This window comes from Callithrix jacchus, chromosome 16 (genome assembly GCF_049354715.1).
Source record: "Callithrix jacchus isolate 240 chromosome 16, calJac240_pri, whole genome shotgun sequence".
Taxonomy (NCBI): Eukaryota; Metazoa; Chordata; class Mammalia; order Primates; family Cebidae; genus Callithrix; species Callithrix jacchus.
In genome coordinates this window covers 12,090,376-12,117,619 of record NC_133517.1, presented here as the reverse complement: position 1 = coordinate 12,117,619, position 27,244 = coordinate 12,090,376, and the positions used below count along the sequence as shown (strand labels likewise).

Genomic DNA, 27,244 nt, shown 5'->3' with positions numbered 1-27,244 from the left:
ACTCAAGTGGTGGATCCTACTGCTCATCTCCTGCTGTGTGGTTCGTTCCTAACTGGCCAGCAACCGGGCACTGGGGACCTTTGATGTAAAGGGTTTAGTGGTTTATGCAATCTAGTGGCATGATGTACAAAGCACAAAGTGCAGGGCCAGGCTCACGAGAAGCGCTTGGTACTCGGTACATTTCAGCTATTATTATTCACTTTCCGGTGTGTGTGTATGTGCATGAGAACGTGCAGCTTAACTGTTGGTGTTATATTAAACTCTTCACTTTCTCTGGGTTATGTTTTATATTCTTTATTTTACCCTATCATTTCAAGCTGTAGTGATGTCTCTGATTCTTATCATCCAACATGCTGAAATTTCTTTGTTTGAATATAATTTATGTATTTATTTTAACATCTTGCTTTTGATTGTGATGTTTCTTAAGTTTTGGTTCATCTACAGATTCATATGCACATCTCCTCTTTAGCTCACTCTGGGCTGCTAGTAAAAGGGCTGGCATGGCCCCTTCATCCTGCCAATAGAGATTTCCTTTGAATGTTATTTGACCCAATCTGATTTCAAACCCCTGTATCCTGCTTCTGTCTATTTCCAAGTCACCCAATTGCCACTTGCAGGTTCTACCCTTTTGAGTCTGTTGGGAGAAAACTAACATTCATTAAGCACCTGCTCTATGCTAGGCTCGGTGCTAGATGCTTTATGTTATGCCTTTTAATCCTTACCCTAAGTGTTCTGTAAACAGAAGGAATTTGAAGCTCAAAGCGGTTAAACAACTTGCTAGCAAAGAGCTGATCTCTGCAAAAGCCCATGACTTTCCACCACTACCAATACTGCCTCTGATTCCAGTCATGGCCTAGGAGGGCTGTAAATGGCCTTCCTGGCTGTTGTAGAGATCCGGCATCAGGCACAGCAGTTCCCTAAAGGGCGGGGTGCTCCTGTCCCCAGCTGCTGCAGGCTCAGAGCTAGGCAGATCCCCTGACCCTGCTCTCTGCTGAGGGGCTGCAGCATTACCCAAGGGCACAACACTGCCCCGCATACAATTATATCCAGCGACTGGTCCATGGGGAGCAGAACAAAGGCCTGGCTCTTTCCTCAATTTAGCATGTCTTTAAAGGGCCACCCCATTCCAGACTTCCCCATGGGATCAGCTGGAAGAGGCCTCTAGTTCAACATCTCCTCCACTCCCTCATGATCAAGAGCCGGTAACCCTCTCCATGCTAATCTCCATCTCAGAAACCAGCCAGGTTGCTTGTCCAGCTCTGCGAATGTCTCGAGTTTCCAGCTTTGACCCAGGCTCCAAGCACCCTAGTTCTGAACATGGAATCCCCTATCCTGTGTCCCTTCTTTATTCTTCATCTTCAACTTCAGGGACCTGTGGATCCACTGCCCACCCGCCTGCTCCCCGGCTTCCTGATGTGACATATGGTTCTCCCGGATCTGCTATTAATTTAGCCTCCAAAAAAGAAGTGAGATGAGTATGCTATATATAACTCCTTAGCGAGTTGATGCTGGTCTTAGCTGATCACCTCTTCCTTCCTTAAGTGATTATAAACCATCTGTTTGATCAGCAGAGCTAGAAATACTCGAAGCAGGATTTCTACATGTTAAAATGACTCACTTGGCACTCAATATCTGCATTTTCTTTCTCGATTATATTTATGTTCTCGGAATCCACCTCTGCCCCTTTTCGAAAATTTAGACACTTATGGACGTTCCCATTGGAAATTCGATCCCTGGACCACTGCCCAGTATTCCTGGGATGTTAGGAAATTATAAGCTTTACTTCACTGGGACCTGGAAACTTGAAAACATCCAAAGCAATAAGAAATTATCATGTTTTGACAAATATATGTTAAGCATCAACTCATTTGAAGATGGTTTATTAGTACTTTTCTAGTTTTAAGCCTTTTTTTTTTGGTTTTGAGGCAGAGTCTCTTTCTGTCCTCCAGGCAGAGTGCAGTGGCAAGATCTCAGTTCACTGCAACCTCCACCTCCCGGGTCAAGTGATTCTCCTACCTCAGCCTCCCTAGTAGCTGGGACTATAGGTGCTCGCCACCATGTCTGGTGTAGTATAATACAAAATAATTTTTGTATTCTTCGTAGAGACAGGGTTTCACCATGTTGGCCAGGCTGGTCTTGAACTCCTGGCCTTAAATAATCTGCCTGCCTTGGCCCCCCAACGTGTTGCAATTACAGGCATAAGCCACTGCTCCCAGCTTTAAGACTTTTTTTCTTTATTGTTTTTATGTTTTTAGAGAGAGGGTCTTGCTCTGTCATTCAGGGTGGAATGCAGGGCATGACCCTGGCTCACTGCAGCCTTGAACTCTTGGGCGTAAGTGATTCTCCTGCCTCAACCTCCCAAGTACGTGGGACTACAGGCATATACCTCCACACCCAGATAATTTTTAAAGTTTTTGTAGAGATGGGGTCTTACTATGTTGCCCAGGCTGGTTTTAAACTCCTGGCCTCAAGTACTCATCTTGCCTTGGCCTCCCAAAGTGCTGGGATTACAGGCATGAGCCACTGTGCCTGGCTCTATTTTCTATTTTAATTTAAAAATTATTTATTCCTTTTTAAAAATATTTGCAATTTTTTTTAGACGGGTCTCACAGTGTTGATCAAACTAGTCTTGAACTCCTGGCCTCAGGAAATTCTCCCACCTCAGCCTCCCAAAGTTCTAGGATTACAAGAAGTGAGCCACTGCACCCAGCCCCATTTTTTTTTTAATTTAAAATATTTTAAATTTATTTAAAAATTTTTTTAGATGGGGGGCTCACTATGTTGGCCAGGCTGGTCTAGAACTCTTGGTCTCAAGCAATCCTCCCATCTTGGCTTCCCAAAGTGCTGGGATTACAGGTGTTGAGCCACCCTGCCTGGCTGCCCAGCCCCATTTTCTAATGAAGAAGATAAAATCTAAATTAAAAGTAGCTTGTTTCACTCTGTATATAAATGTTAGTTTGTTACTAAATGCTTTATGTGTTATTTAATGCTCTAGTATGAAAACTTTAGTGTCTACTTACTTCATGGGTACCTTAGTATGCGAAGTGCTTTATAGACATGACATCTTTCTAATAATCCTGTGAAGTAGAAGTGATCATTTCTACTGCAAAATATATGGTATGATTACATTTCTATAGAGAAACAGAAATAGGCTCCCAAAGGTTAAGAAACTTATGCGTGGTCCTGCAGTAGCTGGGAACCCAGGGAGACTCCTGCTTCAGCCCTCTCTGCCTGCCCCAGAGCTGTCTCGTGGTCCTGCAGTAGCTGGGAACCCAGGGAGACTCCTGCTTCAGCCCTCTCTGCCTGCCCCAGAGCTGTCTCGTGGTCCTGCAGTAGCTGGGAACCCAGGGAGACTCCTGCTTCAGCCCTCTCTGCCTGCCCCAGAGCTGTCTCCCTTCCTCTTGCTGCATACTTGTCATCACTGTGCCATCAAGCATGGGTCTGTCCCTCTCCTCTTCTCGCTGTTAAAAAAGGGGCTTTTCGTGTCTCTGATGGTTAATTTTAAGTGTCAACTTGACTCAGCCATTAGGTGCCCAGATGTTAGGTCAGATATTATTCTGGGTGTGTCTGTGAGGGTCTTTCTGGATGAGGTTAACAACTGAGCAAGGCAATCGTCCCTCCCCAGTGTGGGCGGGGCTCCTCCAATCCACCGAGGCCTGAATAAGACAAAAGGAGGGGTAAGGGAGCATTTGCTCTTTCTGCCTGACTGCTGTTAAGCTGGGACATCTGTACTTGGACTGGTGACTTGCATCACCAATTCTGCTGGTTCTCAGGCCCCCGGCTCAGATTGGAACTATGTGGCAGGTAATCCTGAGTCTCCAGCTGGCCAATGGCGGACTGTGGGACTTCCCAGACTCTGTAATGACATGACCCAGTTCTTCATAGTAAATCTCTCCCTTTCTCTCGGTATCTATCTATATCGTTCCTGCATCTCTGGAGAACCCTGACTAACATGTCATCCTCCGTATCATCTCCTCCTTTGGTGCTTCAGCCTGGAATGCTGATCTAGAGTTCCATGTTGCATCATTTTGGAACTGGTTGTTGGACATTTGCCATTTTCTTCCATGTTTCATAAATGTTCTATTAAACAGTGAGCTTACCAGTGGGCAGTTTATATAACTACATAGGTTTTGGATACACGCCTTTCCGTTCCTCCATACTTGGTGTTGATATTGTGAGAACTTATAATTTGAATCCCTCATTCCTTTCAAGTTGTCTTTCTTTTTAGACCCTCCAGATATAGAGCTGTGCTTATTTTTATCTGAAGTCAGGAGTGACTGTACTCAGAATTCCCTCGCTTAGCTTTCTGTTTAAAATCTCATCAATTTTCGCCTTTCCAACCAGTTCTTTCACAGTTGAGTTAGAATAACAATTTAAATTTATTTTCCTCTATTGACTGAGGGATATAATTGACTTCAAGACCTGTCAAGATTTATAAATTGCATACTTTATTTGTTTGCTCTTTTTGGTCAAGTGAGATCCTCAGCAGTTTTCACATTCATTCCAATGTCTGCTGTCCATTCTGGGTCGGGGGTTGTGCTTTTTAATTTCATCTCCTCCTTTACTTGAATTTTCTTAATCTATAAAATCTTCTCTCTTTCATTCTCTTTTCTGTTACCTCTAAGTTCTTTTTTTTTAATACTGTGAAGTACACTTTTTCCTTAAAAAGGGAGTCAGAAAGAGAAAAAGAAAAAGGAAAAGAGGAAGAAGGAAAGAAAAGCTATAAAATGCACAGAAGTAAAAAATAAGTCAGGAGCAAATTTTGAGATCACATTTCCTTTAGTTTGTCAAAATGACATGTTTGGGTTCTACCTCATATTAGTTTTCTTTAGGGTTTTGGTGCCTTAAGAACATAGACTATTTGTTTATTTAATTTTCGTAGATCTGGGCTGGCCTCTATTATTTTTTATATCGTCCAGAATATGTTGCCCAGTCTGGCCTTAAACTCCTGGCCTCACGTGATTCTCCTGACTCAGCTTCCCAAAGTGCTGGGATTACAGGTGTGAGCCACCACACCCAGTCAAGACTGTTCCTTCTAAGAAATTTTATCTACTTTTTAGCATGTCTCAGGTAAACTTTATCCCTCCAATAGATATTTTTGGTTGATGGCATTAAATGACAGTAAAAAATAATGCATCTGCATCCTCAATGATCTTTCTGAAGTAAAAAAGGCTTCTCTTGACCTGCAGACTGTACATCTGAGTGATCTTCCTGAGGACCTGGTACCAGCTTCTGCGTGATAACTTAACATGATACTCTTCCCAAAATTTTTTTTTTTTTTTTTTTTTTTTTAATGGAGACGGGGTTTCACCATGTTGCTCAGGATGGTCTTGATCTCTTGACCTCGTGATCCGCCCACCTCGGCCTCCCAAAGTGCTGGGATTACAGGCGTGAGCCACTGAGCTTGGCCCAAAATGTTTTCTAAACAGATTTTTAATTTATACACGATACAATTCATTCTTTTTGATGTACAGTTCTATGGGTTTTGAATGCACCACTTCGGACCTGTCACTACCACAAGCAAGATACGAAGCTGTTGCATCATCCACCCCCAAATTCTTCAGAGGCACTCTTGCAGTCAACCCTTCTCCAGCTCCATCCGCTAGTAATCACTCCTCTGTTTGCCAGCCCTAAAGGTTTGCCTTTTCCAGAATGTCAAATGAAGTCATACCATATGTAGCATTTTGGGTCTGGCTTCTTTCACTCACCGTAATACATTTGAGACTCATCGATGCTGTTAGCATCTTGCTAGTTTGTCCCTTTCTTGCTGAGCAGTGTTTCATTGTACAAAGGTGACAGTGTGTTTAAGCATTCTGTAGTAAAGAGACACTGGAGTTTTTCCAGTTTTTGGCCATTATGAGAAAAACTGCTATAAACATTTGTATACAAGTTTTAGGTGAACGCAGGTTATTATTTCACTTGGACAGATACCTGGGAGCAGGACTGACGGTGTCTTATCTGCCTCGGGCTACCATAATGAAGGACCACAAACTGGGTGGCTTCGAACAACAGAAATGTATTCTCTAGGGTAGAAGTTCTCCAGTCTAGAAGTCCCAAATCAAGAATTGTTCTTTGCTGCTTCTAGATTTTGGTGGTTGCCAGCGACCTTGGCTTGTGGCCACATCCCCCCAATCTCTGCCTCTGTCTTCACATTGCCTTCTCCTGTGTGTGCTCCACATGCTCCTATTCCCGTGTATGGGTTCCACTTTGGCTCCAGCTGACGAAGAAACAACACTGACCCTGAGTCCACACAGCTCCTCTTTGCTGCTTATTGATAGAGCTGAACACGTATGGGAAAGCCAAATGTCACTGCAGGAAACATAGTTTTTTTTATTACTGTTTTTCGAATTCTGTTACTTCCACCTGGATTTGCTGAATCTGTCTGGGTTCTTGGTTGCAAACAACAGAAACCAATTCTAGTTAACATAAGCAGAAAACTTCTTGTAAGAATATTGGATAGCTTGCATAATCAATGGAAAATCTAGATTCCTGTGCTTAGAAAGTGTTCAGTAACCAAGGGAATGTGGGAAGCCAAGCAGTCTGCTTCTGACACTACTGCCCCTGTGCATCTGTTCTGTGTTACAGGATTCTTTGATTCACCATCCTTGTGAAGAATTCTATAATGTTGAACGTTGGCAATGGCAAAACAAGAGATGAGTGGAAGCCGGCTCCTACGTTCCCCTCATTTCTCTCTGCTGTGGACTGAAAGGCAATTCCTTTCAGCAACCCTTCTGGAAAATCATGTGTGATGAGTAAAATGTGCTGGGGAGCAGCCTGTGGTGTTTCTCTGACCCTGAGTGGAAGCAGTAGCCCCTGCAGTGCCGCCAACACATTCCATTCCATTGTGTCTCAGCTCCACTTTTTTTTTTTGAGACGGAGTTTCGCTCCTGTTACCCAGGCTGGAGTGCAATGGTGCGATCTCGGCTCACCGCAACCTCCGCCTCCTGGGTTCAGGCAATTCTCCTGCCTCAGCCTCCTGAGTAGCTGGGATTACAGGCACGCGCCACCATGCCCAGCTAATTTTTTGTAATTTTAGTGGAGACAGGGTTTCACCATGTTGACCAGGATGGTCTCGATGTCTTGACCTCGTGATCCACCTGCCTCGGCCTCCCAAAGTGCTGGGATTACAGGCGTGAGCCACCGCGCCCAGCTCAGCTCCACTTTTTACTTCTTTTCACTTCACCCTCACTGACTGCCCTGTGCTGGCATTTCTCAAATAAAGTATTAGCACCTTAATCCTCGCCTCAGGTTCTGCTTTGAAGAGGATCTAAACGCACTGCTTTACAGAAAAGAGTGGGTTTTATGAGGAACAAGCAAACACGTGTTCATCAGTTTTCTGAGTAAATCTCTTCAAGAATCTCAGAATTTTGGATTTCTTTATTCAAAAAGATCCTGCTTTTAAAGTTATAAAGAAAATAACTTTTCTAAAAACAAGCTTATATAATCAGTGTCAGCTTCTGTCTCCTTAAATAACTCAATACCCAGAGGAGCCAAAGGCAAGAGGAGGATTTTAGGCCAACACCTCCCAGTGAATTTACTCCGGTCTGCAGCTGCTTGATGGACCGGGGTGAAGCTCACTCCCACATCAAATCCAACTGGAGATCCAGAGAAAAAGGAGAGCTTGCCCTTTACTCCTAACAGAGATTCCAAACAAAGTCAGCCTTCCAAACTGCATGCCTCTGGTGCTGTAAATTTATACATTGATAAATCTGAACAGCGAGGATTTATAAAGCTGGACTTCCTGCAAAAAGTTCAGAAGACGAGAAAGTTGGGATCCTGAATTTAAATAAATTATGAATAAAATAAATGACTGTTAACTCTTAAATGGATCAAGAATAATATAAATGACTGTTAACTGATTGAAATAGGGACGGACAGCCCCATATGGACACCAGCAACTGGGGGGCTGAAGAAAACGTGTACTTTTCCAATTCCCATCACGTTCTTATAAGGAAAGGAAAGCAGCTCAGCAGATTCACAGGGGCTAATCAAAAGGTATGCCAAGAATCCTCTATACGATAGTCACACTTTCTCTTAATAATTTTATCATTGTAGCATTTCCTGCCTGATTTTGAGGGTCTAAGCCGAAACATTAAATGAGGAATAATGGATCTTTAGCGAAATCATTTAATTCTGTCCACAACAGAATTGATAGACACTTCCTACTGAAAAGGCAGCTCTAGCCCTTCGAAGCTTCTGTGTCTCTCAGCTCCTCTTGCACGTTTAGTCACCACCACATCATTTAATTAAGTATTAATTAAATGCCAGCTTGTCCTGCTCTGCTTTTGTTTTGTTCTTTGATCTTGGATTCCTAAGTAGGATATAAGCCTCTTCAGAGCTGTGACTCTCTAAATTTCCTTTGCATCCTGCGTGCGTGTAGTAACGCTTTGGCACATACTGGATGCTTAACAAGACTGTATAGAATTGTTGTGAGGATTTCAGAAAGGAAGACAAGTACAGTGCTTTGAAGCAGTGACGGGCATGTGATGAGTGCTTCACAGGTGTTGTCTGTTTTCAATACATTGGGGTCCTCACTGATTTTCAGTGTTTAAAATTAAGCTTTAAAAGCATCATCAGGCTACTAGAGAAGGTTGTCCAAGCCTTGGAACGGGGCCTGACACTACAAGGGAAGGTCTAGCTGCTGGTCAGTGTGGCACCCAGTGAGCTGGAGGGAGATGGTTATGAATGAGCTTCATTAAGACAGCCTGACACACCGACAGCCCAGCACAGCCTTGTGTTTTGAGTCACAAGAGCCCCATGTAGTGAAGGCTGATTAGTTATTTATAGAAACATCTAGTGATTTTTTTTTTGAGACGGAGTCTCGTTCTATCACCCAGGCTGGAGTGATACGATCTCGAGTTACTGCAACTTCTGTCTACAGGGTTCGAGCTATTCTCCTGCCTCAGCCTTCTGAGTAGCTGGGATTATAGGTGTCTGCCATCACACCCAGCTAATTTGTGTATTTTTAGTAGAGACAGGGTTTTACCATGCTGGGCAGACTGGTCTCAAACTCCTGACCTCAAGTGATCTACCTGCCTTGATCTCCCAAAGTGCTGGGATTACAGGCGTGAGACACCATGCCTGGCCGAAGTCTAGTGATTTTTAAATGTATCTTTTAAATTTCTGTCCTGGAGATATTGCTTTTAGGTGATTTTTCTCTTCTTGATTAACAATACAAAGATTTCTATGCAAACTAAAAACACAGAATTGTCATTTTATTTTAAATTAAATAGAGATGGGTTTTGCTGTGTTGGCTAGGACGGTCTCAAACTCCTGGCCTCAAATGATCTTCCTGCCTCAACCTCCCAAAGTGCTGGGATTACAGGCATGAGCCATGCTGGGCCAATTGTCATTTTAATTAACTTGACGCTTAGTTCCATGAAAAGATTGACAGCAATGTGCTGTCCCCTTTGGCATTTTGGTGGTGTTCTCACAGTTGACAATTTTAAAATAGTTTACTGTCATATAATTAATACTTTCACATCCTTTGATGGCTTGATAGTGTATGTTGGTGCAAAAGTCATTGTGGCTTTTGTCACTAAAAGTAAAGGTAAAAAATGCAATTACTTTTGTACCAACCAGCACTTTTCTCTTCTCAGATTTTCAGTGGACTACTGGATCCTCTTATGACTCACAAACTAAGGGAAACATGGTGAATTTTAATGCTGCTAACGTAGTACTTGGAGTTTATCTGCAGGTCTCTTTTGTAGAAAAGAGATGTCCTAATATAGTTAACTCTGGAATGAGTTCCTGACTGTCTGCCAGTAATAAATTAAAGGGTAAATATATTATGGAACATCACACATTAGCATTCCATGCTGTATAAGCGTGCCGGAATCTGCTCAGCTTCTGGGGAGGCCTCAGGGAGTTTTTACTCATGGCAGAAGGTGAAGTGGGAGCAGGCATGTCACATTGCCAGAGCAGGAGACAGAAAAAGGAGAAGGGAAGATGCCAAATGCTTTTAAACAATTCTCATGAGAACTCATTATCACAAAGAAAGCACCAAGGGACTGGGGTAAAACCATTCATGAGAAATCCATCCTCATGATCCAGTCACCTTCTACCCGGCCCCTCGTTCAGCACTGGAGATTATATTTCAATATGAGATTGGGGGTACAAACAACCAAACTGCATCTGTCAGAAATAGAGGCCCTTCATTCTAAACTCAAAGGCGCCCAATCTCACCACCTCTATACTACTTTCCTCCATCCTATTTTCTTGCATGTTTTTTTGACGTTTTTATTAAATATTCTGATTTCATTATTCCAATTTTTAAAATTATGAATTAAATACATGTAAAATTATTTTCTTCCATTTTAATGTGTCATATTCAAAGGAGACATGACTTGGGTTACTAGACGTTTTTTGTTGTTGTTAAAATGTCTTTTAATAATTTTTTTTTTGAGACAGTCTGGCTCTGTTGCCCAGGCTAGAGTGCAGTGGTGCAATCCCAGCTCACTGCAACCACCACCTCCTGGTTTCAAGCAATTCTTCTGCCTCAGTCTCCCGAGCAGCTGGGACTATAGGCATATGCCACCATACCTGGATAATTTTTTGTACTTTTAGTAGAGACAGGGTTTCACCATGTTGGCCAGGCTGGTCTCAAACTCCTGACCTCAAGTGATCCACCCGACTTAGCCTTCTGAAGTGCTGGGATTACAGGCGTGAGCCACCGCACCCGGCCTGCTTTAATAATTTCTAATTGTACTTCTTAAGGACCTTTATTGTGAAAGTATGTTTTCACTAGCTTTGCAGAACTATTTGAGTAGAAAAGTAGAAATGAGATCCTAGCATTTTCAGCTACTTGAAAGACATAATGGACACTTTGTTTTGGGAGTTTGGCTTTTATTTTTTAAGTTGGGGGTCTCACTTTGTTGCCCAAGCTGGAGTGCAGTGGCATGATCCCAGCTCACTGCAGCCTCAAACTCCTGGTCTGAAGTGATCCTCTCCTGCAGCAGCCTCCCCAGTAGCTAGGACGATAGGCACGTGCTGCCATGCACAGCTTTTTTGTGTGTGTGTGTGGACATGGGATCTCACTATGTTGCTCATACTGTTCTCAAACTCCTGGCCTCAAGCGGTCCTCATGCCTTAGTCTCCCAAAGCATTGAGTTTACAGGCATGGGCCACCATGGCCTGACACTTCGTTTTACAATCTACACTTTGACAACTGGCTAGCAGGTAGGGCCCTAGCTCTTGGCAGTGACTCTGAGACCAATAGTCTGCCCACTTTTGTGGCTCAGAACTTGTGCTTCCACTTTCAAGAGGTAGCTCCATGATGGCACTTGCTTCTAATAGAGATCTGTTGCATCAGAATTAAAATTCTAATACAGACACAGGAGCAAACCTTTGCATCAGCTTAAAACAATTAGCACATGGAGAACGTCTCGAGCTTCTTCATTGGGATCTGCAGTTCCCTAGGTATCTGAACTTTGAGAAAAGAATGGTGGTTCTTGAATCTACTAAAGCAGCCACTCTACACAATTTTCAGCTTTTCTTAAGTTTTCTTTTGTATATTGTTAAGGTTATGCCTTGATCTCAGTGTTAACATGCCGGGGGAAAAAACCACATATGAACGACGATGCCTTTGACGTTGTATTGACACCATTCCTCTATTTGCCTATTGCACATGAGCTAACATACCTTGGGGAAACATAGAGGGTGGTGGTGTAGGCTGTGCTGATGAAAATCGTATAACATAAACCAGGTGTGGTGGCTCACGGCTGCAGTGCTAGCTACCGCAGGGGCTGAAGTAGAAGGACTGCTTGAGCTCGGGAGTTGGAAACTAGCCTGGGCGACATAGAAAGGCCCTGTCCCTGAAAAGCAAAATGCATACAATAAATGAGCAGTCAGTCACTTTACAGAACATGACATCTCAACACATGAGTTAGAACTAGTTTGATCTGTGGCAGAAAACCCTAAATAACAGTGGCTTCAAAACATTAGAAATGTATCTTTCTTTCACTTCAAAGAAGCTCATGCCTTGCACCCTTCAGTCACGATGCGCATTAGCTGCCCCAAGTCAGGCCACAGTTCATGCCTGACTTCACAGTCCAGACTTCAAGGCGGAGGACAGGCAGAAGGCAGTGGCCCTCTCTTTAAAGACTGTCTGGAGTTTTGCACACAAGACTTTATCATACATCTCAATGGGCAATACTTACTGACACAGCCACATTCAACTGCCAGCGAGGCTGGTGGCAATGTGCCCAGCTAAAAATTTAGGTTTCTACTACTGAGGAGGAAGAAAGAACATTGGGATGCAAAGAGCACCCCTTGCTACAGCCACTTTAACGAAAGCACAAGGTGAGAACACTTGCCCAGGTGACTGTGGGCTTGCAGCCTGAGCCTAGCTCTCAGACCAAAAGTGGCGGGGTTCAAGATGTGGAAACGTTGAGGAAGGGAATCCTTGGAAATGAGAGGTTTTTCTTGCTCTGGGAAGAGTGATAAACTAAAGCAAATGATCCGCTGCAACTCTAGCCTGAGTTAAACGGAACAAGGAAGGGAAATTGAAGTCCAGTTCTTAATTCAGAACCCAGAGATTTTGCAGGCAATCAAAGTCAGTTTTCCAAGAGGCCCTTGAGAGATTTGAGGTGAATGAGGGAATTATTACCAATGGAGCCATAGGAAATTTTTAAAGGATAAGATTGGGTCCTGGAAAGCAGTCATGTTCTGAGAACAGGAGGACACTGAGCAGGAGCCCAGACCAGGCTGAGCCATTGCCACAAATCAAGATGTACACACAGCACTGGGTGGATGAGGTCCCCTGCTCAAGTCCCAGAGATGCACTTGGATTTTATAATGGAGGTAAAAGGAAAAATAGAAGTCTCTAGGGCCAGGTTTCTTTTATTTTTGATTAGAACAAATTTTTCTTTTTAAATCCTATTTAGTAGATTTCTAAAATACAAAAGTGAAGCCTACTTTTTGTGATAAATGAGTCCAAAGATGCAGAAAGAAAACCGTGGATTATCCCTGCACCTCACCGTGTATGAGCCTCCGAGGTGTGCAATCAGCTGCTTGGCACGCAAACACCTTTCCCTCACTCTCCTCACAGGTACACAGCATATTCAAATATGTATGCATGTAGATGGAACCGTTGTCTTCTGGAGTTTCCTGGGGGTATATATTATTTTACAAAAATAGGATCCGATTACAAATATTGTCTTGAAATCTGCTTTAAAAAATGAACTCACACCCAAATGAATGAATATAGAGCTCATTCATCCTTTCTAATGTGTAATGTTCCATAATATATTTACCCTTGAATTTATGACTGGCAGACAGTCAGGAACTCATCCCAGAGTTAACTATATTAGGACATCTCTTTTCTACAAAAGAGACCTGCAGATAAACTTTAAGTACTAACTTAGCAGCAAACCTGAGAAACATTAAAATTCTCCACGTTTCCCTTAGTTTGGGAGTCATAAGAGGATCCAGTATTCTGCTGAGAATCTGAGAAGAGAAAAACACAGGTTGGTACAAAAGCAATTGCGATTTTTGCCTTTACTTTTAATAACAAAAGCCACAATTACTTTTGCACCGACATACACTATGAAGCCATCAAAGGATGTGAAAGTATTAATTATATGACAGTAAACTATTTTAAAATTGTCAACTGTGAGAACACCATACTTATACAGCCTGCAGAACTGTGAGCCGATGAAACCTCTTTTCTTTATAAGTTATCCAGTCTCAGGTGTTTGTTTGTAGCAATGCAAGAATGGCGTAACATTACAAAGATCGTATGTTAAGCCTGAGTCTTACTGCTCGCCCTTCACCCTCCTCTCACCAGTAGGTTTCGGCCACACAAAATGTCCTTCTCTTAGTTTCTCTGCACCTTGCACCTTGCCTCTGCTTAGTTGTGTACAATCCTCACAACCCCTCCAGGTTTTCTTGATCTACTCCTGTTCAGCTAAAATATCACATCAATGAGGGTATTTTTTATCCTCCTGCATGGATGGATGCCTTAGATATCCTCTTTCATTTATCACATTTGTGATTCCTTAACACACATGATCTGCCAGGGGCACAATAGCACTGTGGTTTAAGAGCTTGGGTTCTAGAGACAGCCAGACTGGGCTTGGGTCTTGCCTCTTCCCTCTTCCATTTCTTAGCTGTCATAGCTTAGATAACTGATCTCACCTCTTTTAAGTCCCAGTTTTCCTATCTGTACATTGGAGATGACGGCAATATTAGCCAACAGATAGAGCGATTATAAAAAAAAACTCTTGTTACACACTTGGCACCGTGCCTAGCATATACACTGGGTACGTTCTATATTGTTAATATTGGCAGTTTGAATCACTGACCATTATGCCCTTGATTCCTTCCAGAATACTTGCCAAGTTATAAATATTTGTTGAATAAATGAATAAACAAATTAATGTGTAGTAAATAATTAAAACATTTTCTTGTGATAAAAATATTTTGAATTTATATTAAAAAGCAATTTAATTGATTCATAAAAATGCCTGAATGTATTTAAATCCCAAGCAACAAGTCTGCTAGCTAGGAAATTAGAATCAGTTCAGAAATGCTTTTCTCTATCGATAAAATCAATAGAGAACTTGATTTTTTTAATGATCAATGTTTGAGACTACACCGAACCTAGAATCTAGATATAACAAAAAGAACCTCTCTGTAAAATGTGCTGTATTCCATGTTTTGCAACTCAAATCTAGGAATTGTTCATTCTTATCGATTAGTGCTGCCTTCATGAAATGCTATAAAGAGGTTTCCTCCAAGTGTTCCAGGACACAATTAAGCAGATTTTGTGAAATCTGTGAAATAACTTCTGGAAATAAGCAGGATGCCAAACAGTTGTAGTTCATGTGTGTTCAAGACTAAAAAAAGAATAACTGGGGGTCCAAAGTGGCTCCCGCCGGAGGTCATGGCGCTCGCGAAGGTGAGGTCATCAGTTCAAGGCTAACCTGAGCAACCTCATAAGCTCAAACTGATTGGCAAAAAAAAAAAAAAAAAAAGAATAACTGGCCTTTGATTTAGGCAAGAGTGGTATTGATTAAGTTTCTTGAGACTCAAAGTGATAAAGCACTATAATATGCTAGACAGGGAGACTGTAAATCCAAGGAGGTATTCACTACATGAAGGCACATCCCATCCGTATTCTCCTGGAGAATCTTTATTTTCCCTCATCCACCCAAGTCACATTATTGGAAAATAAATTATCTCATTTCCCTTTCCTACTTACTAAATTGAAGTTGTCTTTAGTTTTCGTGAAATAGATGGGTTACAAGGATACTTACACACTTCATCTGGCCATGTTTTTTGCCATTTTGATACTGTTATGATGATCTGAATGAAAAGCAAAAGCAAAACCCAAAATTTCTTTCAAGTTTCTCCCTCCACTAACAGCATCCTTCAAGTGTCTTTGCTGCTGTCATTTCCTGACCTCCAGATGTAATTGAAGCTTCTTCCCAGCCCTCCTCTCCCTGTGACGCTGGATCCCTTTCTCAGTCTGTTTTCTGCTGCAATGAAAGACTACCACTGACTGGGTAATTTACAAACAATAGCAGGGGCTTTCTTGGCTCAAGGTTCTGGAGGCTGGAAAGTCCAAGAGCATGGTGTTTGCATCTGGTGATGGACCTCATGTTGTGTCATTTCATGGCAGAAGGTGGAAGGGCTGAAGAGTGCATGTGAGAGTGAGAAGGGAAGCGGCCTGAACCTGTACTTTCATCAGGAACCCACTTCTGAAATTACAAATTAACACCCATAATAACAGAATCCATCCATAATAAGACCATTAATCACCTCTTTAACATTGTTAAATTTAAACATTGTTACTTTGGGAATTAAGTTTCAATACATGAAACTTAATGTGGGAGACACATTAAAACCATAGCAGTCCTCTACAATGTCCATATGATGAAATCATCTCACATTCTGTTGCCTTAACAATGGAGGTCTTTTGTTTATCTTCTTTGTTGAAGAGCTACACTTTGGTTTGGGTGTCCACCCTTCTCTGTGACTTGCAGGGAGCTCCTGACTACTCCAGGGCTAGTCTTGACAATCTCTTTCTCTTCCCCAGTGATTTGTTTAGGGGTTGGCATGTGACTGTTCTGACAATAGTCCCAGGAGGGTACCTGTATTAGTTTGTTTTCATGCTGCTTATAAAGACATACCTGACACTGAGCAATTTACAAAAGAAAGAGGTTTAGTGAACTTACAGTTCCACATGGATGGGGAGGCCTCACAATCGTGGCAGAAGGTAAAAGGCATGTCTCACATGGCGGCAGACAAGAGAAGAGAGCGTGTGCAGGGAAACTCCCCCTTATAAAACCATCAGATCTCATGAGATGTATTGACTATCAAGAGAACAGCACGAGAAATACCTGCCCCCATGATTCAATTACCTCCTACCAGGTCCCTTCCACATGTGAGAATTCAAGCTTTTCTTTGGGTGGGGACATAGCCAAACCACATCATTCTGCTCCGGCCCCTCCCAAATCTCATGTCCTCATATTTCAAAAACAATCATGCCTTCCCAACCATTCCCAAAAGACTTAACTCATTTTAGCATTAACTTGAAAGTCCACAGTCCAAAGTCTCATCTGAGACAAGGCAAGTCCCTTCTACCTATGAGCCTGTAAAATCAAAAGCAAGTTAGTTACTTCCTAGATACAATGGGATACAGGCATTGTGTAAATATTATTGTTCTAAATGGAAGAAAAAATTGGCCAAAACAAAGGGGCTACAGGCCCCCTGTAAGTCTGAAATCCAGCAGGGTCCTCAAATCTTAAAGCTCCAAAATGATCTCCTTTGACTCCATGTCTCACATCCAGGTCATGCTGATGCAAGAGGTGGGCGCCCACGGCTTTGGGCAGCTCCTCCCTGTGGCTTTGCAGGGTATAGCCCCCCTCCTGGCTGCTTTCATGGGCTGGAATTGAGTGTGGATTTTCCAGGTGTATGGTGCAAGCTGTCAGTGGGTCTATCATTCTGGAGAATGGTGGCCCTTTTCTCACAACTCCACTAGACAGTGGCCAAGTAGGGTCTTTTTGTTGGGGCTCTGACCCCACATTTCTCTTCTGCACTGTCCTAGCAGAAGTTCTCCATCAGGGCCCCACCCCTGCAACAAATTCCGCCTGGTCATCCAGGTGTTTCTATACATCCTCTGAAATCTAGGTGGAGGTTCCCAAACCTCAATTTATGATGTCTGTGCACCCACAGGGTCAACACCATGTGGAAGCTGCCAAGGCTTGGGGCTTTCACCCTATGAAGCAACAGCCCAAGCTCTACCTTGGCCCCTTTTAGTCACTGGAGCCTCTGGGATGCAGGGCAACAAGTCCCTAGACTGAACACAGCAGAGGGACTCTGGGCCCAGCCCACGAATCCGTTTTTCCTCCTAGGTCTCTGGGCATGTGATGGGAGGGGCTGCTGCAAAGTTCTCTGACATGACCTGGAGACATTTCCCCCATTTTCTTGGTGAATAACATTCGGTTTCTTGTTACATATGCAGATTTCTACATCCAGCCTGAATTTCTCCTCAGAAAATGGTATTTTCTTTTCTATTGCATTGTCAGGCTGCAAAATTTCCAAACTGTGATGCCCTGTTTCCCTTTTAAAGCTGAATGCCTTTAATAGCACCCAAGTCACCTGTTTTTTTTTTCTTTTTTATATTGCATTTTAGGCTTTGGGGTACATGTGCAGAACATGCAAGATAGAGTGGCAGTGTGATTTGCTGCCTTCCTCCCCTTTACCCACATCTGGCATTTCTCCCCATGCTATCCCTCTCCAGCTCCCCCACCGTACTGTCCCTCCCCCTTCCCCCCAAAAGACCCCAGTGTGTAGTGCTCTCCTTCCTGTGTCCATGTGTTCTCATTGTTCATCACCCACCTATGAGTGAGAATATGCGGTATATCATTTTCTGTTCTTGTGTCAGTTTGCTGAGGATGATGTTCTCCAGATTCATCCATGTCCCTACAAAGAACACGAACTCATCGTTTTTGATGGCTGCATAATATTCCATGGTGTATATGTGCCACATTTTTCCAGTTCAGTCTATCATTGATGGGCATTTGGGTTGGTTCTAGGTGTTTGCTATTGTAAACAGTGCTGCAATGAACATTCGTGTGCATGTGTCCTTATAGTAGAGCAATTTATAGTCCTTTGGATATATACTCAGTAATGGGATAGCTGGGTCAAATGGAATTTCTATTTCTAGGTCTTTGAGGAATCACCACACTGCCTTCCACAATGGTTGAACTAATTTACACTCCCACCAGCAGTGTAAAAGTGTTCCTATTTCTCCACATCCTCTCCAGCATCTGTCTCCAGATTTTTTAATGATCGCCATTCTAACTGGTGTGAGATGGTATCTCAATGTAGTTTTGATTTGCATCTCTCTGATGACCAGTGATGATGAGCATTTTTTTCATATGTTTATTGGCCTCATGTATGTCTTCTTTTGTAAAGTGTCTGTTCATATCCTGCTTGTTTGTTTTTTTCTTGTAAATCTGTTTGAGTTCGTTGTAAATTCTGAATACCAGCCCTTTGTCAGATGGGTAAACTGCAAAAATTTTTTCCCATTCTGTTGGTTGCCGATTCACTCTAGTGACTGTTTCTTTTGCCATGCAGAAGCTGTGGAGTTTGATTAGGTCCCATTTGTCTATTTTGGCTTTTGTTGCCAATGCTTTTGGTGTTTTGGTCATGAAGTCCTTGCCTATTCTATGTCCTGAATGGTTTTGCCTAGATTTTCTTCTTGGGTTTTTATGGTGCCAGGTCTTATGTTTAAGTCTTTAATCCATCTGGAATTAATTTTAGTGTAAGGTGTCAGGAAGGGGTCCAGTTTCTGCTTTCTGCACATGGCTAGCCAGTTTTCCCAACACCATTTATTAAACAGGGAATCCTTTCCCCATTTCTTGTTTCTGTCAGGTTTATCAAAGATTGTATGGTTGTAGATATGTTGTGCTGCCTCCAATGCCTCTGTTTTGTTCCATTGGTCTATATCTCTGTTTTGGTACCAGTACTATGCTGTTTTGATTACTGTAGCCTTGTAGTATAGTTTGAAATCTGGTAGTGTGATGCCCCCTGCTGTGTTCCTTTTGCTTAGAATTGACTTGGCTATGCGGGCTCTCTTTTTGTTCCATATGAAGTTCAAGGTGGTTTTTTCCAGTTCTGTGAAGAAAGTCAATGGTAGCTTGATGAGGATAGCGTTGATTCTGTAAATTACTTTGGGCAGTATGGCCATTTTCACGATATTGATTCTTCCTAACCATGAACATGGAATGTTTCTCCATCTGTTTGTGTCCTCTCTTATTTCGTTGAGCAGTGGTTTGTAGTTTTCCTTGAAGAGGTCCCTTACGTTCCTTGTGAGTTGTATTCCAAGGTATTTTATTCTTTTTGTAGCAATTGTGAATGGCAGTTCGTTCTTGGTTTGTCTTTCTTTCAGTCTGTTATTGGTGTAGATGAATGCTTGTGATTTTTGCACATTGATTTTATATCCTGAGACTTTGCTGAAGTTGCTTATCAGTTTCAGGAGTTTTTGGGTTGAGACGATGGGGTCTTCTAGGTATACTATCATGTCATCTGCAAATAAAGACAATTTGGCTTCTTCCTTTCCTATTTGAATACCCTTTATTTCTTTTTCTTGCCTGATTGCTCTGGCTAGAACTTCCAGTACTATATTGAATAGGAGTGGTGAGAGAGGGCATCCTTGTCTAGTGCCAGATTTCAAAGGGAATGCTTCCAGTTTTTGCCCATTGAGTATGATATTGGCTGTTGGTTTGTCATAAATAGCTTTTATTATTTTGAGATACATTCCATCAATACCGAGTTTATTGAGGATTTTTAGCATAAAGGGCTGTTGAATTTTGTCAAAGGCTTTCTCTGCATCAATTGAGATAATCATGTGGCTTTTGTTTTTGGTTCTGTTTATGTGGTGAATTACATTTATAAACTTGCATATGTTGAAACAGCCTTGCATCCCCGGGATGAATCCTACTTGATCATGGTGGATAAGCTTTTTGATGTGCCGTTGCAATCGGCTTGCCAGTATTTTATTGAAGATTTTTGCGTCTATGTTCATCATGGATATTGACCTGAAGTTTTCTTTTCTTGTTGAGTCTCTGATTAGAGCTGCTGTGGTGATGGCCCGCCTCTGTAGTGGGGGACTCTCTCTGGTATGGCGGGTTGCCTTGGGAACAGCGGGTTGCCTTGGCAACGGCAGGCTGTGTCAGCAATGGCAGTGTACCTCCTAGGGGTCGAGTGTCTCAGTAATGGTGGACGCCCCTCCCCCTCCGAGCTGCACCGTCCTGGGCTCAGCTTTGCTTGCTGCGAAACTCTCAACCCCGAGCATTTCCAATTGCTGTTTTGTTTGTTTTTGTGGGGGTGGGACCGGCCGAGCCTGATCACCTGGCTCCCTGCCTCAGATCCCCCCCCCTTTTTTTAAGTTGAATGGTTGACTCTCTCCCAGGTGTTCCAGTTGCCTGCTGAAAGGGCACCGGGATCTGTGTGATTTCCCGTGCAGCGACCCACTGCGCCGGCTGTAACCACGTTGCTGCCTGGGAATCTCCTGGCCTGGTTTTCTGTTTAAGTCCCATTTAATCAGATGAATGTGCTAATCTGCCTTCCGAAATCTCCAATTGCTGGTTTAACAGGGCAACCAAACCAGTTAATTTTGTACGGAGTGCTGCTGTGCTGCGGCCCCAGCCCAAACAGCTGCGCTGGCCCAAACAGCCACGCTGGCGGCCCGTGCCGCTCCTACTCCTGGGAATCTCCTGGTCTGTGGGCAATAAAGATCCGTCGGGAAATGCGGCATCCACTCACCATCTGCAGTTTCACTGTGAGCTGCAGTCCTGAGTTGGCCCTACAGCACCAACTTCTCTCTCTCCCCAAGTCACCTCTTGAATGCTTTGCTGCTTCGAAATTTCTCCCACCAGATACCCTCTTAAGTTAAACGTTCCACAAATCTCTAGGGCAGGGGCAAAATGCTTCCCGTCTCTTTACCAAAATATAGCAAGGGTCGCCTTCGCTCCAGTTCCCAACAAGATTCTCATCTCCCTCTGAGACCACCTCAGCCTGGACTTCATTGTCCAGATCGTTATCAGCATTTTGGTCAAAGCTATTTAACAAGTCTCCAGAGAGTTCCAAAGTTACCCACATTTTTCTGTCTTCTTCTGAGCCCTTCAAACTGTTCCAACTTCTGCATGTTACCCAGTTCCAAAGTTGCTTCCACATTTTCATGTATCTTTGCAGCAGTGCCCCACTGTACTGGTACCAATTTACTGTATTATTTTGTTTCTATGCTGCTGGTAAAGACATATCTGAGACGATTTACAAAAGAAAGAGGTTTAACGGACTTACAGTTCCAAGTGGCTGTGGAGGCCTCACAATCATGGCAGAAGGCAAGGAGGAGCAAGTCACATTTTACATGGATAGCACCAGGAAAGGAGAGAGCTTGTGCAGGAAAACTCCCCCTTATAAAAACCATCACATCTCATGAGATGTATTCACTATCATGAGAACAGCACAGGAAAGATGTTCCCACAATTCAATTACCTCCCACTGGGTCCCTCCCACCTGTGGGAGTTCAAGATGAGATTGGGTAGTGACACAGCCAAACCACATTAGTACCTACTTTGAGGCCTTTTAGGAAAACTTTCTTCACTGATTAAAAGTGATAAATATGAAAAATATCTTCTTGTCTCCCATGCTCATTATTATGCCTGGACATAATACGGGAACCACAGCCACCATCTTGCAATCATGGGAGCTAAACTGACAGGCAAAGGATGGCAGAGTGAAGAATGAACAGAAACAAAAACAAATGAAATGCTAAATTAGATAAACCTAGAGTCATCCTATCTCACAGCGAAGGAAGAAATTTCCTGTGCTATAGTAGGCCAGTTGAGTAAGGGTTTTCTTTTTACTTATTGTGATTTATAAATTGTTGATTATTTCCTCCTAATCAGATTTGGGTCATGCTTTTTGGCAGAAGTACCAGTGAGGTGGAGTCCTGTTGTGTTCTTCTCAGTGCAGCGTGTCAGGAGGAACACAAGGTCCATTTCTTCTGTTACTAGTGAGGCTCACTTTGATCACTTAGTTAAGAGTGTCTGCCTGGCTTGTTCACTGTAAATTCACTATTTTGTCCTTGATAAGTTATTATCTTGTAAGGAGACACTTTGATACTGTGCTTTCTGTTCTTGGTTAAGCTTTTATCCACAAGTATTAGCATCTACTGATGATTCTTGTCTGAATTAATTATTACTGTGGTAGTTGCCAAATGGCATATGCTATTATCCTTTTTAAGGTTTTTTTAGATTGTGGTAAAATATATTCTGTATAAAATTTACCACCTTGACTTGTCTTAAGTGTACAAGTGAGGGGCATTAAGTATATTCACATTGTGCAATTATTACCATAATCCATTAATAATATACCCGTTAATTAATAACTCTACAGTCCTCCCTCCCCTCAGCTCCTAGTAACCATCATTCTACTTTCTGTATCTATGAATTTGACTGTTCTAGGTATCGCATGTAAGTGTAATCGGGCAACATGTGTTCTTTTGTGTCTGACTTATTTCACTTAGCATAATGTTTTAAAGGTTTATCCGTGTGTAGCATGCATCAAATTTCATTTCTTTTTAAGGCTGAATAAAATTACATTTTGTACATTCTGTACATTGGTGTACAGATATCTCTTTGAGTCCCTGCTTTTTTGTATATATACCTAGAATTGTAATTAGTGGATCGTATGGTTATTCTAGGTTTCATTTTTTGAAGAAGCACAGTTTCTCACCAGCAATGCACAAAAGTTCCAATTCCTCCATATTCTCTCCAGCAATTCTAACTTTTTGTTTTTGAGTAATAGCCATGCTAAAGTAGAGGTAGGAAGGTTGAAGTTGCTATCACATGTGGTTTGGATTTGCATACCCCTGAAATGAATAAGTCAAAATTTATACATTGAACAAATGAATTACCCAAATGCTTAAGCATTGATTGCAAACTTAATCAAATCCTTCTAAACATCAAATAAAATTACAAATCCAATCTACCTAATGCTTCACATACTTTATAAGGCAGAAAAAATGCACAGCAGTATAGCGGTAATTACAAACTGATTACATTTACTAATCCCAGTTACAAATGTGCTATGGATGGATAGATAGATTGATTGATTATATCTTCCTGAGGTTGTATTCCTTAGGACTGCAGAGAGTTTTACAAGACCTAGTAGGAAAAATAACAACAGAGAAAACGCCTCCTCAGACTAGCTGAGGTTGCAGGAAACAGTCTTCAAGAAACTGATTCTTGGTTAGAACCCAGCAGAGAAAGGCTCAGACCTTTCTTTTTATGTATTTCCAAGAAATGATATATTCTCTAACTTTCACATGTTCTGGATTTCCAAGCTTATACTGCCATTATGACCTGATTTCTTAGTACAACTTCAAATTTATGGGTATCTTGCACTCTACCTAATAAGGTCATTCAGAGTTTTTACACGTAGAAGTGAATGAGGAATTAGTCTCATCTTTGGGACATTAACTATCAGATCACATTGGAACAATTACTTATGAGCACCAACATTGATGAGCTGCTAGATGCTGTTTGTATCTGGGTGTTTCATAGCTCCCTGAAGTTCTGCTCTCTTTTAGAAACGTCTTTTTCCCTGTTTTTCAGAGAGATGATTTCTGTTTTATTTTCTTGTTTATTACGACATCTCCAATCTGTTCAATTTTGAATTTCAGGTATTATACTTGCCGTCCTAGATTTGCTATTCCCTTCTTCTTTTATGTTTTCTATTTCGCTTCCAATATATTCTCTCTCTGCATCACTTACGGGTATGTCTTCTTTTGTGTTGTAGAATATAGTCATAGCAGCTGCTTTAAAATCTTTGTGAATTCTAACCTTTGGCTCATCTAGAGTTAGTATCTGGTGATTGTCTTTTAAGTACGGGTCATATTTTCCTGTTTCTTTGTGTATCAGAAAAGTTTGGAATGTGTCCTGGATGTTGTAAATGGTCAATTACATAGATTCTGGGTTCTGTTATGCTCTCACAAAGAACACTGATGTTTCATTTATGTAGGCAGTTAATGAACTCAAACTGCAAGCTATATTCCTTGTTTTGCTGTCATCTGGAGCTGGGCTGTGCAAGTGTGAGTCAGAGGTTGTCAAGGGATTTGGGCAAAATTTGGTTCTCTGGCTCTCTCCTTTCTGATATTTCCCTTCTTATTTTCCAACTACTGGTTTTTCCCAATCTTGTTTATCTTTTTCTTCAAGCTACTAAGACTAAAAATTGTTTTTAACTCCCGGGTTTAGCCATCTCACATGGTATAGCTAGAGACCTCTCCTCAAGGCTAAGAATCATAAAAATGAGAATCTCATCCAGTGCCTCCACGTCTTCCATGTGTCCGTCCCCTTCTAGTATGTTCCTGCCTTTGTTTGTTGTTTACTGCCTTCAAGTAATTGCTTTTATATTTCATCTAGAGTTTATAGGTGTTATTTGTGGGAAGTTTTAGGTTTTCCTTTTATAAAAAAGATAGTGATGCACTGTCCTCTCTATGCCCATCAAGTTCATGCTAGAATCAAATGATATGTTACCCTTAGAGGTATTTAAGGCAGGCGATTATAATAATTTGTTCACTTGATCTCACCACGTATTTTGTGCACTGTGAGGGGGATGGGAGCACAACGGCTTTGCCTGAAGCTCTCCCTCTCCTATCCTGTGCATGCTGCAGTTAGAACAGCAGCATGTGCCAGAACCATCAGGGCAGGACAGCTCTGGCGGCCAGCTACTTGGAAAGCACCTCACCGCATGGCAGTCCCACGGTAGAATCTTCCTCAACTTTACAGCACTTTAAGTTTTGTTTTACTAGTGTTTCAGAACTGACCAGCTTACCAAATTCACAAGATTCCAGTGTGCACCAGAGAGCTGATTAATTGATCTGCAGCAGAGACGTGAATATTAGGGTCTGATATGCAAGGTGCTTCTGCATCATGGTATCAGTGTTTCTGTAAGCCAGATCACTAATCTGAAAGCCGTTTCCTGGTATAGAAATGGGCCACAGAGAGATAAATAATGATAACAATAACAATACCGGTCATTTGCCTAGTGCTTCAAATTCCTTTTTGTTAATTTTCACAGCAACCTTGCAAAAAAAATTAGCATTTCTACTTTATAGTCGAAGAAGCTAAAACTCTGAATTTGAATATCCTTTTTAAGGTCGTAAATCCAGAAAACATTGGAGACACTTTTCCTGCAATTGCTCTGAACCAGAAGACTTCTCGATCGTCATACTAAAGGGTTTACATTTTAGATAGAAAAAAAATCAATCGTGGTCTTCACTGAAAGCACCAGGCTATGCACAATTGACTGTCTTAGGCCGTTTGAGCTGCTCTTACACCGTGCATGGCCTGGGGGCTTATAGACAACAGAAATTTATGTTTCATGGCTCTGGAGGTTGGAAGTCTGAGATCAGGGTGCTCACAGGGTCAGGTTCTACCAAGTGCCCTGCTTCAGGTTGCAAACTGCTGACTTATTATATCTTCACATGGTGGAAAGAGAGCCAGTAAGCTCTCCTGTCCCTTATAAGAACACTAATCCCATACATGAAGGCTTCATCCTCATGACCAAATTACCTCCCAAAGGGCCCAGCTACAAATACCATCACATTGGGATTAGGTTTCCACATATGAATTTTGTGAGTCACATACTTTCTGTCCATAGCATTGATTTTCACATTTCTGAGGTCTTTTGCCTTTTTCAGCTGTCTGGCTTCAGGGTGTCTTCATGACTGTGGTTTCCTTGTGTGGTGACCGGATGCATGTGACAAACAGCCTCAGTGCTTATGGACTGACCTGCAGGTCTGCTACGGGAATGGATTAGGTGTGTGCAAAAGTAACTGCAGTTTTTGCATTGTTGGAATCTGCTGTTTGATAATGGAATACATTCTTAAATAAATGTGGTTATGTTATACATCAGTTTAATGAGCGTTTCTTTGTGTTTTTTGCCAATGATTTATTACTTGCTGTTTATTTTAGACTTTGGAAATGATGTCACACAAAAAGCAAATTCGAGCGATTTTCTTGTTTGAGTTTGAAATGGGTCATAAAGAAGCAGAGACAACTTGCAATGTTGACACTGCATGTGGCCCAGGAACTGCCAACGAACGTACAGCGCAGTGGTGGTTCCAGAAGTTCTTCAAAGGAGACCAGAGCCTTGAAGATGAGGAGCTCAGTGACCGGCCATCAGAAGTTGGCAAGGACCAGTTGAGAGAAATCACTGAAGCTGATCCTCTTACAACCACACGAGGAGTTGCCGAATAAGTCAACATTGAGCATTCTACAGTTGTTTGGCATTTAGAGCACATTGGAAAGATGAAAAAGCTTGATAATTGGGTGCCTCGTGAGCTGAGTGAAAATAAAAGAGGATTATCATTTTGAAGTGTCATATTCTCTTATTGTATGCAACAAAAATGAACCATTTCTTGATCGGATTGTGATGTGCTCAAAAAGTGGATTTTAGATGACAATGAGAGATGACCAGCTCAGTGGTTGGGCCGAGAAGAATCTCTAAAGCACTTCCCAAAGCCAAACTTGCACCAGAAAAAGGGCATGGCCACTGTTTGGTGGTCTGCTGCTGGTCTGATCCACGACAGCTTTCTGAATCCTAGCAAAACCCTTACAGATGAGAAGTATGTTCAGCAAAGCAATGAGATGCACAGAAAACTGCAGCGCCTGCAGCCAGCGTCGGTCAACAGAAAGGGCCCAATTCTCCCCGACGACGCCCAACTGCACATCACACAACCAATGCTTCAAAAGTTGAATGAATTGAGCTGTGAAGTTTTGCCTCATCCGCCACATTCACCCGACCTCTTGCCAGCCGACTACCACTTCTTCAAGCATCTTCACCACGTTTTGCGGGGAAAACACTTTCACAACCAGCAGAACGCAGAAATACTTTCCAAGAGTTCACTGAATCCTGAAGCATGGAATTTTAAGCTACAGGAATAAAGAAATGTATTTCTCATTGGCAAAAATGTGTTGTTTGTTATGGCTCCTATTTTGATGAATAAAGATATGTTTGAGCCTAGTTATAATGATTTAAAGTTCATGGTCCAAAACCACAGTTACTTTTGCACCAGCCCAATACTTCGCAGGAAGTGGGGCAGGTTTATATTCTGCCATGTAGGGAATCCTGGATCGCCCCACACGAAACTCGTGAGTTATTCTAATGCTGCTGTCCTGCCTCTGGAAAGTAGCTCAGGTAGCTGACTGCCTGGCCAGCTGCTTAA

The 27,244-nt window shown here is 42.2% G+C and overlaps 1 pseudogene; it reads left to right on the top strand.

Moving 5' to 3' along the window:
* The window catches only part of LOC128929905 (histone-lysine N-methyltransferase SETMAR-like), a 30,081-nt pseudogene extending 3,056 nt beyond the window's left edge, over positions 1-27,025 (top strand).
* Positions 27,026-27,244: the final 219 nt, after the last annotated feature.